This window comes from Aegilops tauschii, chromosome 3 (assembly GCF_002575655.3).
Source record: "Aegilops tauschii subsp. strangulata cultivar AL8/78 chromosome 3, Aet v6.0, whole genome shotgun sequence".
In the NCBI taxonomy this organism is placed as follows: Eukaryota; Viridiplantae; Streptophyta; class Magnoliopsida; order Poales; family Poaceae; genus Aegilops; species Aegilops tauschii.
Window position 1 is genome coordinate 384,247,515 of NC_053037.3, and position 11,284 is coordinate 384,258,798.

General features: G+C 40.1%; 1 pseudogene; it reads left to right on the top strand.

Moving 5' to 3' along the window:
• Positions 1 to 549: 549 nt before the first annotated feature.
• On the top strand, positions 550 to 11,001 carry LOC123497622 (uncharacterized; annotated as a pseudogene).
• The last annotated feature ends 283 nt before the right edge of the window (positions 11,002 to 11,284 follow it).

Consider the following 11,284-nt stretch of genomic DNA (forward strand, 5'->3'; position numbering starts at 1 on the left):
ACGTGGAGCAATATGCAAACCGACCCCCTCTTAGAGCAACTATATTGGTTCTTTACTAGCTCCAATTGGACCACTTCCTACCCCAAGACCATGGTTAAACCCCTAGGGAGACCAGTTTCGGACCATATTCCGTGTGTTGTCACAATTGAGACCTCCATACCAAGATCAAAGGTGTTTTGTTTTGAATCTTATTGGGTCCAGCATCATGGCTTTTTTGATATTGTCCAGCAAGTTTGGGGCAGACAGATTTGGTTCGACAATATGGCCACGGTTCTCTGCAGAAAGCTAAAGGCTCTCAGACATGCTCTTAAGGTTTGGAGCAAAGGGACTTCTAGACTTTCTATTGCCATTGAAAATTCCAATAAGGCACTTTTTGAACTTGACGAGTTGGAAAACAAACGCCCCCTCACATTACCAGAAGCAAACTTTAGGAGGATTCTCAAGACACATATTCTTCGTCTCTTATCTTATCAGTAGCAATATTGGAAAAAACGTTGCACTATACGTTGGGTTAAGTTCGGAGATGAGAATTCAAAGTTCTTTCAAGCGATGGCCTCTGAACGGATGAGAATTAACAACATTGCCTCCCTGACTACTGACAATGACACCATTGTGGAGGATCATGCTGGAAAAGAGGCACTCATCTTTAATACTTTCAAGCAAAGGTTGGGCTCGGCATCACATCATGATATGAAATTCAATCTTGATAGAATCATTAAAAAAGTTGATGGGTTAGAAGAGCTTACTATTCCATTCACCACAGAGGAGATCGATAATGTTATTAAGCCCATGCCAGCCGATCATGCACCTGGCCCGGATGGCTTCAACGGTGCGTTTCTGAAATCTTGTTGGCACATTATCAAGCACGACTTCTATAAGCTCTGCAACCAGTTTTTTGATGGTAATCTCAACCTTGAAAGCATAAATGATGGTTTCATCACGTTAATACCCAAAAATAATGCCCCATCATCAGTCAACAATTATCGACCGATCACTTTGTTAAACTGCTGCCTCAAAGTCCTAACCAAACTACTCGCCAACCGCCTGCAAAGAGTGATCCTACGTATAATTTATCGAAACCAATATGGATTCCTCAAAGGTCGCACCATCCAAGACTGCCTTGCTTGGGCATTTGAATACATTTACCAATGTCAGGCCACTAAGAAAGAAATTGTGCTACTTAAGCTTGACTTTGCCAAGGCATTCGACACTATTGATCATGAAGCCATGCTAGCAATAATGAAGAATATGGGTTTTAATGACAAATGGCTCGGTTGGGTGCAATGCATATTTGGGTCTGGTAAATCTGCGGTTCTCTTGAACGGTGTACCTGGACGACAATTCCATTGTAAATGCAGGGTCCGGCAAGGCGATCCCTTCTCGCCCCTAGTGTTTTTATTGGCGGCTGATCTCTTGCAAGCATCAATCAATGATGCCTACTCTAGAGGAGCAATTCAGCTGCCTTTCCCCTCGACCAATCAAACGGACTACCCAGTCATTCAATACGCGGACGACACTATTCTAGCCATGCCAGCACGCACAACGCAAGCAGTGATCATCAAAGATATTCTCTCGGACTATGCAACCTCAATTGGCCTCAAAATAAACTTCCACAAGTTGACTCTGATCCCCATAAACTGTCACGAAGACACGTACAACTGCCTTGCAACCATATTCGGGCGTGTGGTTGGTAAAATGCCTTTTGATGTCTACTACACGACCTTCTTCTTGTAGACGTTGTTGGGCCTCCAAGTGCAGAGGTTTGTAGGACAGTAGCAAATTTCCCTCAAGTGGATGACCTAAGGTTTATCAATCCGTGGGAGGCGTAGGTTGAAGATGGTCTCTTTCAAGCAACCTGCAACCAAATAACAAAGAGTCTCTTGTGTCCCCAACACACCCAATACAATGGTAAATTGTATAGGTGCACTAGTTCGGCGAAGAGATGGTGATACAAGTGCAATATGGATGGTAGATATAGGTTATTGTAATCTGAAAATATAAAAACAGCAAGGTAACTAATGATAGAAAGTGAGCACAAACGGTATTGCAATACTAAGAAACAAGGCCTAGCGTTCATACTTTCACTAGTGCAAGTTCTCTCAACAATAATAACATAATTGGATCACATAACTATCCCTCAACATGCAACAAAGAGTCACTCCAAAGCCACTAATAGCGGAGAACAAATGAAGAGATTATTGTAGGGTACGAAACCACCTCAAAGTTATTCTTTCGGATCAATCTATCATAGAGTTCGTACTAGAATAACACCTTAAGACACATATCAACCAAAGCCCTAATGTCACCTAGATACTCCAATGTCACCTCAAGTATCCATGGGCATGATTATACGATATGCATCACACAATCTCAAATTCATCTATTCAACCAACACAAAGTACTTCAAAGAGTGCCCCAAAGTTTCTACCGGAGAGTCAAGACGAAAACGTGTGCCAACCCCTATGCATAGGTTCATGGGCGGAACCCGCAAGTTGATCACCAAAACATACATCAAGTGAATCACGTGATACCCCATTCTCACCACAGATACGCACGGCAAGACATACATCAAGTGTTCTCAAATCCTTAAAGACTCAATCCGATAAGATAACTTCAAAGGGAAAACTCAATCCATTACAAAAGAGTAGAGGGGGAGAAACATCATAAGATCCAACTAAAATAGCAAAGCTCGCGATACATCAAGATCGTATCATCTCAAGAACACGAGAGAGAGAGATCAAACACATAGCTACTGGTACATACCCTCAGCCCCGAGGGTGAACTACTCCCTCCTCGTCATGGAGAGCGCCGGGATGATGAAGATGGCCACCGGTGAGGGATCCCCTCTCCGGCAGGGTGCCGGAACAGGGTCCCGATTGGTTTTTGGTGGCTACAGAGGCTTGCGGCGGCGGAACTCCCGATCTATTCTACTCCCCGATAGTTTTAGGGTATATTGATATATATAGGTGAAAGAAGTCAGTCAGGGGAGCCACGAGGGTGGAGGGCGCGCCCAGGGGGGTAGGCGCGCCCCCTGCCTCGTGCTCTCCTCGTTGATCCCCTGACGTGCACTCTAAGTCTCCTGTATTGCTTTCTTTCCAAAAATAACTTTTCCGAAGGTTTCATTCCGTTTGGGCTCCGTTTGATATTCCTTTTCTGCGAAACACTGAAACAAGGAAAAAACAGAAACTGGCACTGGGCTCTGGGTCAATAGGTTAGTCCCAAAAGTAATATAAAAGTGCATAGTAAAGCCCATAAAACATCCAAGATGGATAATATAATAGCATGAATAGTTCATAAATTATAGATAGGTTGGAGACGTATCAGCATCCCCAAGCTTAATTCCTGCTCGTCCTCGAGTAGGTAAATGATAAAAGAAATAATTTATGAAGTGTGAATGCTAGCATGTGCATAAGTTTGATCAATGATAATTTCAATCACCTTTTTCTAGCATCATTATATGTCATAACAGTAGCTCAACTCATAGAACTTTGCATGATCAAGTAACAAACTATTCACATGTTAAAGTATAGATCATAAACTTTCTTGAAAACTAGCAAACTGTGTTATTAGTCATCAAACAATTACAATTCATCTTATTTTCAGGAAGAGTCTATGTCAGAGCTTTGATTCAGCAAACTTCACATACTCAACTATCATTTATTCTTCCATGATTGCTACCACTCAAAGCATTTTTTTAGAACAAATAGTATTCACCGAACACAGAGAAAGATAGGGGCTTAATGTTTCGCCTCCCAACCTTTTACCTCAAGGGTAATGTCAATAGTAATAATTCATGCTCAAATATATTTGAATGGCCATATATGCCTAGATCTTTCCATCACATGATGCTTGCCAACTAAAGGGTAGGTTGGAATGAGAAGGAATACTATTGACTCTTGCATAAAAGTAAAAGATAGGCCCTTCACAGAGGGAGGCAGGGATTTGCAGAGGTGCCAGAGCTCGAAGCTAAAACAGAGATGAAAATAATTTTGAGAGGTATGCTTTCATTGTCAACATAACGACCAAGAGTTCCCAATATCTTCCATACTACATACATTATAGGCGGTTCCCAAACAGAAAGGTAAAGATTTTACTCCCCCTCCACCAACAATCACACTCCACGGCTTGTCCGAAACAACGGGTGTCGTCCAACTATCAACAATCCTGGGGGAGTTCTATTTAAATTATTTGCGAATTTGTTTTTGATCCTTTGATCATAGGACTGGGCATCCCAGTTACCAGCCATTTTCTCATGAATGATGAGCGGAGTCCACTCATCGTGAGAATAACCCACCTAGCATGGAAGATACTGACAACCCCTAGTCGCTACATGAGCGATTCGGGCATACAAAACAGATTATTATTTGAAGGTTTAGAGTTTGGCACATGCAAATTTACTTGGAACGGCAGGTAAATACCGCATATAGGTAGATATGGTGGACACTCATGGAAGGAACTTGGTTCAAGGATTTGGGATGCACAAGCAGTATTCCCGCTTAGTACAGATATTTTGGCTAGCAAATGATTCTAAATAGAAAGCACCACATGTTAGAGGATCCATAACAATATAACTTCTATACAAATATACCCAAGCATAACTCATTATGTTGTCTTCCTTGTCCAACTTCAACTAATTTGCTCAGGTTTGAAAATAATTAATGGGGCTCACAATCATAGAAGATGTCCAAGATAGTATATTTATATGTGAAACCTCTCTTCCTTCAATATTCTTTCATGAATTGTTCAAGTGACCAATACAATGTTTGCTAACCTTCAATAAATTTACCACCTCTACTTCTTATATGTGAAGTCATTACTCCCCATGGGATAAGCATATGAAACATATATAATTTCAGATTTATGATATTCAACTCATTCAACCATTTACTCATAGGATATAAGTGAAGCACACGAGTAAATGACAAACTACTCCAAAGAGATATAAGTGAAGATCAATGAGTAGTCGAATAATTATGTAACTATGTGAAGAATCTCTCTCATTTAAGAATTTCAGATCTTGGTATTTTATTCAAACAGCAAGCAAGGCTAAAGAAAATAAAATGACGCTCCAAGCAAAACACATATCATGTGGTGAATAAAAATATAGCCCAAGTAAAGTTACCGATGAACGAAGACGAAAGAGGGGATGCCTTCCGGGGCATCCCCAAGCTTAGGCTCTTGGTTATCCTTGAATATTACCTTGGGGTGCCTTGGGCATCCCCAATCTTAGGCTCTTTCCACTCCTTATTCCATAGTCTATCGAATCTTTACCCAAAACTTGAAAACTTCACAACACAAAACTTAACAGAAAATCTCGTGAGCTCCGTTAGCGAAAGAAAACAAAACACCACTTCATGGTACTGTAATTAACTCATTATTTATTTATATTGGTGTTAAACCTACTGTATTCCAACTTCTCTATGGTTTATAAACTATTTTACTAGCCATAGAGTCATCAAAATAAGCAAACAACACACGAAAAACAGAATCTGTCAAAAACAGAACAGTCAGTAGTAATCTGTAACTAACGCAAACTTCTGGAACTCTAAAAATTCTAAAATAAATTGGTGGACCTGAGGAATTTTTCTAGTAATCATCTGAAAAAATAATAAACTAAATAGCACTCTCCAGTAAAAAGTTTTAGCTAATCTCGTGAGCACTAAAGTTTCTGTTTTTACAGCATGATCATAAAACTTCACCCAAGTCTTCCCAAAGGTTCTACTTGGCACAAACACTAATTAAAACATAAAACCACATATAAACAGAAGCTAGATGGATTATTTATTACTAAACAGAACCAAAAAGCAAGAAACTAAAATAAAATTGGGTTGCCTCCCAACAAGCGCTAACGTTTAACGCCCCTAGCTAGGCATGATGATTTCAATGATGCTCACATAAGACATAAGAATTAAAACATGAAGAGAGCATCATGAAGAATATTACTAGCACATTTAAGTCTAACCCACTTCCTATGCATAGGTATTTTGTGAGAAAACAACTTATGCGAACAATAATCAACTAGCATAGGAAGGCAAAACAAGCATAACTTCAAAACTTTAAGCACATAGAGAGGAAACTTGATATTATTGCAATTCCTACAAGCATATATTCCTCCCTCATAGTAATTTTCAGTAGCATCATGAATGAATTCAACAATATAACCATCACATAAAGCATTCTTTTCATGATCTACAAGCATAGAATTTTTACTACTCTCCACATAAGCAAAATTCTTCTCATTCGGAATAGTGGGAGTTTCATAAGGGACTTGAATACTATAATTGTTTCCACATTAAAAGATTAATGTTCAGAAAAAGGGTAATCATAATCATGACAAGTTTTATAAATATAATCATCACTACTTTTTATAGCATAAGTTTCATCACAATAATCATCATAAGTAGCTACTTTGTTCTCATCATAATCGATTGAACCTCTTCCAAGATAGTGGACTCATCACTAAATAAAGTCATGACCTCTCCAAATACACTTTCATAAATATTATAAGATTCAACATCCTCCAAAATAGTGGGATCATTACTTCCTAAAGTTGACACTCTTCCAAACCCACTTTCATCACTATAATCATCATAGGTAGAAGACATGCTATCATCATAACAACTTTGCATATCAAAACTTGGGAGGCTAAAAATATCATCTTCATTAAACGTAGCATCCCCAAGCTTGGGACAAACATTAATTTGAGAAAATATATTCTCAAATATGTCATTCTCATCAAACATAGCTTCCCCAATCTTGGGCCTTTTCACATCATAAGCATAATCACTCTCATCATTAATAGTATGGATAGCACCAATAGTATAGCAATTATCATATTCTTCCAAGCAAGTGCCAAAAAGATTTTCAAGATCATAAGAAGTATTATTATCTTCCCAATCATAATCATCACAACAGGCAATAGGCATAACGAGATCATCATCAAGTGCGTCATCTTCCACAATTATTTTTGATTCATTTTCATGAGGCACAACAATAATAGGAGCAACATTATTTGGGAGAGATATCTTTTTACCTCTCTTCCTTTTTATTTTCTTCTTCTTCTTCACCACATCATGTGTGGGTTCAATCCCCTTTTTGGAGCTCCTTATTAATGAGATTGGTTGAATAGAAAGCTCCTCCTCATTACCTGATTCATCATAAGAAATAATAGGAGGATATTGGGAAGTCTCTTCCCTTTCATTAGTATTTTCTTCATCTTCTATTTGTTTTGTTTTCTTTATGTAGTTGGCAATATAAGGATTTTCAATGCAATTCACCGCACAATACATATAAATTTTTTCTAGATCAAAATGAAGAACTCTATCAAGGGCAAATTCTGGAATGACCTTAGTTATACGTTTCATTTCTTCATAACCCAAGAGCAAACTAAGTTCATTATGATGTGCAAGGGAAATCAAGTCATCGCAATTTTTGGACACGATACGATCATGAAACAATTTGCATTGGGTACTGAAATGATCATGTTCATTGCAAAGTTCACAAGTACGGCTAAGAAAATTTAAATTTTTAGCACAAACATCTAGCCTTTCTTGCAACAATTTAGTTTCTAAATGCTTATGCCTCTTGCAATATCTATCTTCCCTATTTGGTGTGTACATGCAAACCCAATACACTCCACAAAAATCGACATGCTTATAAGAGATATTTTCATCATGACTAGTGCAATCATCATTAGTACTATGGATATTTAAGGAGTTCATACTAACAGCATTGCAATCATGCTCATCATTCAAAGATTCAGTGCCAAACATTTTAATGCATTCTTCTTCTAACACTTTGGCACAATTTTCCTTTCCGTCATTCTCACGAAGGATATTAAAAAGATGAAGCGTATGAGACAAACTCAATTCTATTTTTTTTGTAGTTTTCTTTTATAGACTAAACTACTGATAAAACAAGAAACAAAAAGATTTGATTGCAAGATCTAAAGATATACCTTCAAGCACTCACCTCCCCGACAACGGCGCCAGAAAAGAGCTTAGTTGACGGGGTGTGAGTGCCACTTACCTAGCCTCCCCGGCAACAGCGCCAGAAAAGAGCTTGATGTCTACTACACGACCTTCTTCTTGTAGACGTTGTTGGGCCTCCAAGTGCAGAGGTTTGTAGGACAGTAGCAAATTTCCCTCAAGTGGATGACCTAAGGTTTATCAATTCGTGGGAGGCGTAGGTTGAAGATGGTCCCTTTCAAGCAACCCTGCAACCAAATAACAAAGAGTCTCTTGTGTCCCCAACACACCCAATACAATGGTAAATTGTATAGGTGCACTAGTTCGGCGAAGAGATGGTGATACAAGTGCAATATGGATGGTAGATATAGGTTTTTGTAATCTGAAAGTATAAAAACAGCAAGGTAACTAATGATAAAAGTGAGCACAAACGGTATTGCAATGCTAAGAAACAAGGCCTAGGGTTCATACTTTCACTAGTGCAAGTTCTCTCAACAATAATAACATAATTGGATCACATAACTACCCCTCAACATGCAACAAAGATTCACTCCAAAGCCACTAATAGCGGAGAACAAACGAAGAGATTATTGTAGGGTACGAAACCACCTCAAAGTTATTCTTTCGGATCAATCTATCATAGAGTTCGTACTAGAATAACACCTTAAGACACATATCAACCAAAACCCTAATGTCACCTAGATACTCCAATGTCACCTCAAGTATCCATGGGCATGATTATACAATGTGCATCACACAATCTCAAATTCATCTATTCAACCAACACAAAGTACTTCAAAGAGTGCCCCAAAGTTTCTACCGGAGAGTCAAGACGAAAACGTGTGCCAACCCCTATGCATAGGTTCATGGGCGGAACCCGCAAGTTGATCACCAAAACATACATCAAGTGAACCACGTGATATCCCATTGTCACCACAGATATGCACGGCAAGACATACATCAAGTGTTCTCAAATCCTTAAAGACTCAACCCGATAAGATAAGTTCAAAGGGAAAACTCAATCCATTACAAGAGAGTAGAGGGGGAGAAACATCATAAGATCCAACTAAAATAGCAAAGCTCGCGATACATCAAGATCGTATCATCTCAAGAACACGAGAGAGAGAGAGAGAGATCAAACACATAGCTACTGGTACATACCCTCAGCCCCGAGGGTGAACTACTCCCTCCTCGTCATGGAGAGCGCCGTGATGATGAAGATGGCCACCGGTGAGGGATAACCCCTCCGGCAGGGTGCCGGAACAGGGTCCCGATTGGTTTTTGGTGGCTACAGAGGCTTGCGGCGGCGGAACTCCTGATCTATTCTGCTCCCCGATAGTTTTAGGGTATATTGATATATATAGGCGAAAGAGGTCGGTCAGGGGAGCCATGAGGGGCCCACGAGGGTCTCCTCGTTGATCCCCTGACGTGCACTCCAAGTCTCCTGTATTGCTTTCTTTCCAAAAATAACTTTTCCGAAGGTTTCATTCCGTTTGGACTCCGTTTGATATTCCTTTTCTGCGAAACACTGAAACAAGGAAAAAAACAGAAACTGGCACTGGGCTCTGGGTCAATAGGTTAGTCCCAAAAGTAATATAAAATTACATAGTAACGCCCATAAAACATCCAAGATGGATAATGTAATAGCATGAATACTTCATAAATTATAGATACGTTGGAGACGTATCACCTTTCACCTACCTCGGTTTGCCTATGGGGACGACCAGGCCATCAGTGCTAGATCTTTTCCCTCTTGTCTGTCGGGTGGAACGAAGGCTTTCTGCTACGCTCAACATGATCTCTTATGGGGGTAAACTATCACTCCTCAACTCGGTCATAACCTCCCTAATCATCTTCGCACTATGTACTCTCAAGTTGCCAGTTAGCATTATTGAACTTCTGGACAAAATCAGACGCAAATGTTTATGGACCAAAAAAACGGAGGATGGGGATTCTTGCAACTCTCTTGCGGCTTGGGACATGGTCTGTCAACCCAAGGTTTCGGGAGGCCTCGGTGTCATTAATCTCAAGGTACAAAGTGATGCACTTCTGCTAAAATACCTCCACAAATTCTATAACCGATGGGACCTACCTTGGGTGGAACTCATATGGAGCACGTACTATAGCAACAAGATCCCCCATGCTGCTGATCCCTGCGGGTCTTTTTGGTGGCGGGATGTGATGAAACTAATGCCAATTTACCGTGGGATTACCAAAGCCCAAGTACACACGGGGAAGGACATACTTTTTTTGGAAGGATCACTGGACGGATGGTATTCTGGCAGAAACACATCCGCGGGCTTTCTCATTCGCCACCCAGGAGGATATTTCTGTTAGAGATTTCTTGGGGGCCACGACTTTACGCGAAACGTTTCATCTGCTGCTTTCGGTCCAGGCACATGCAGAGACTAGAGATCTTCAACGTCTGGTACGTGACATTCAACTGCAAGACAGCCTCTCTGGGAATGATAACTGGAACTGTACTTGGGCGACTCAGACGTACTCGGCCAGCAAATACTATAACTTTTACTTCAGGGAGGTTCGGGCCCATCAAACTTATACCTGGCTATGGAAGTCTAAGGTTACAATGAAAATAAAGGTTTTTGGGTGGCTCCTTCTGTCTGATAGACTCAACACTAGAAACATGCTGAAGCGGAGACACTACAACATTGGCAATGACTATACTTGCCCCCTTTGCCAGTCCAACGTGGAAGAAACACTTGAACATCTTTTCTTTGATTGTGCCTTCAGCAAGGATTGCTAGTCTGATATTGCCATCTGCTGGAGTTCTCAAGGTTCACGTTTGGATTGGATAAGCATAGCTAAAACAGCATGGAACAAGCCAATGTTCATGGCAATATTTCTACAAGCAGCATGGAGCATCTGGAAGGAAAGAAATAATAAAGTCTTCAGAAGAATAACACCCACGGAAACATCTTGGATTTCAAGACTAAAAGAGGATCTATCTCTCCTAACTCATAGGGTTGGAGAAAAACACACCTCCTTTCTCACCTCTCTTGTAGCTACTCTTTGATTTGTTCCCCCCCCCCCCCCCCCCCGCCGTCCCCAAAGGGGATGACATGTACAGAACCATATGTAAATCCACTCATTTATTAATTTAATTACACAGTAGGAGGCTCTCCTACTGTTTCAGTGTAAACATCATGGCAATTTTTGGGCAAATTTTTTTTCGTCAAAACATATCAACACGGAGCCTAGTTTTGAAGATCTCGTTGAGACGGATTTAATGGTCAAAACGGATTTTTAATTCACTTTTTAAATTAGAAGCTAAAACATTTTTAAGCGAAAAACCAAAA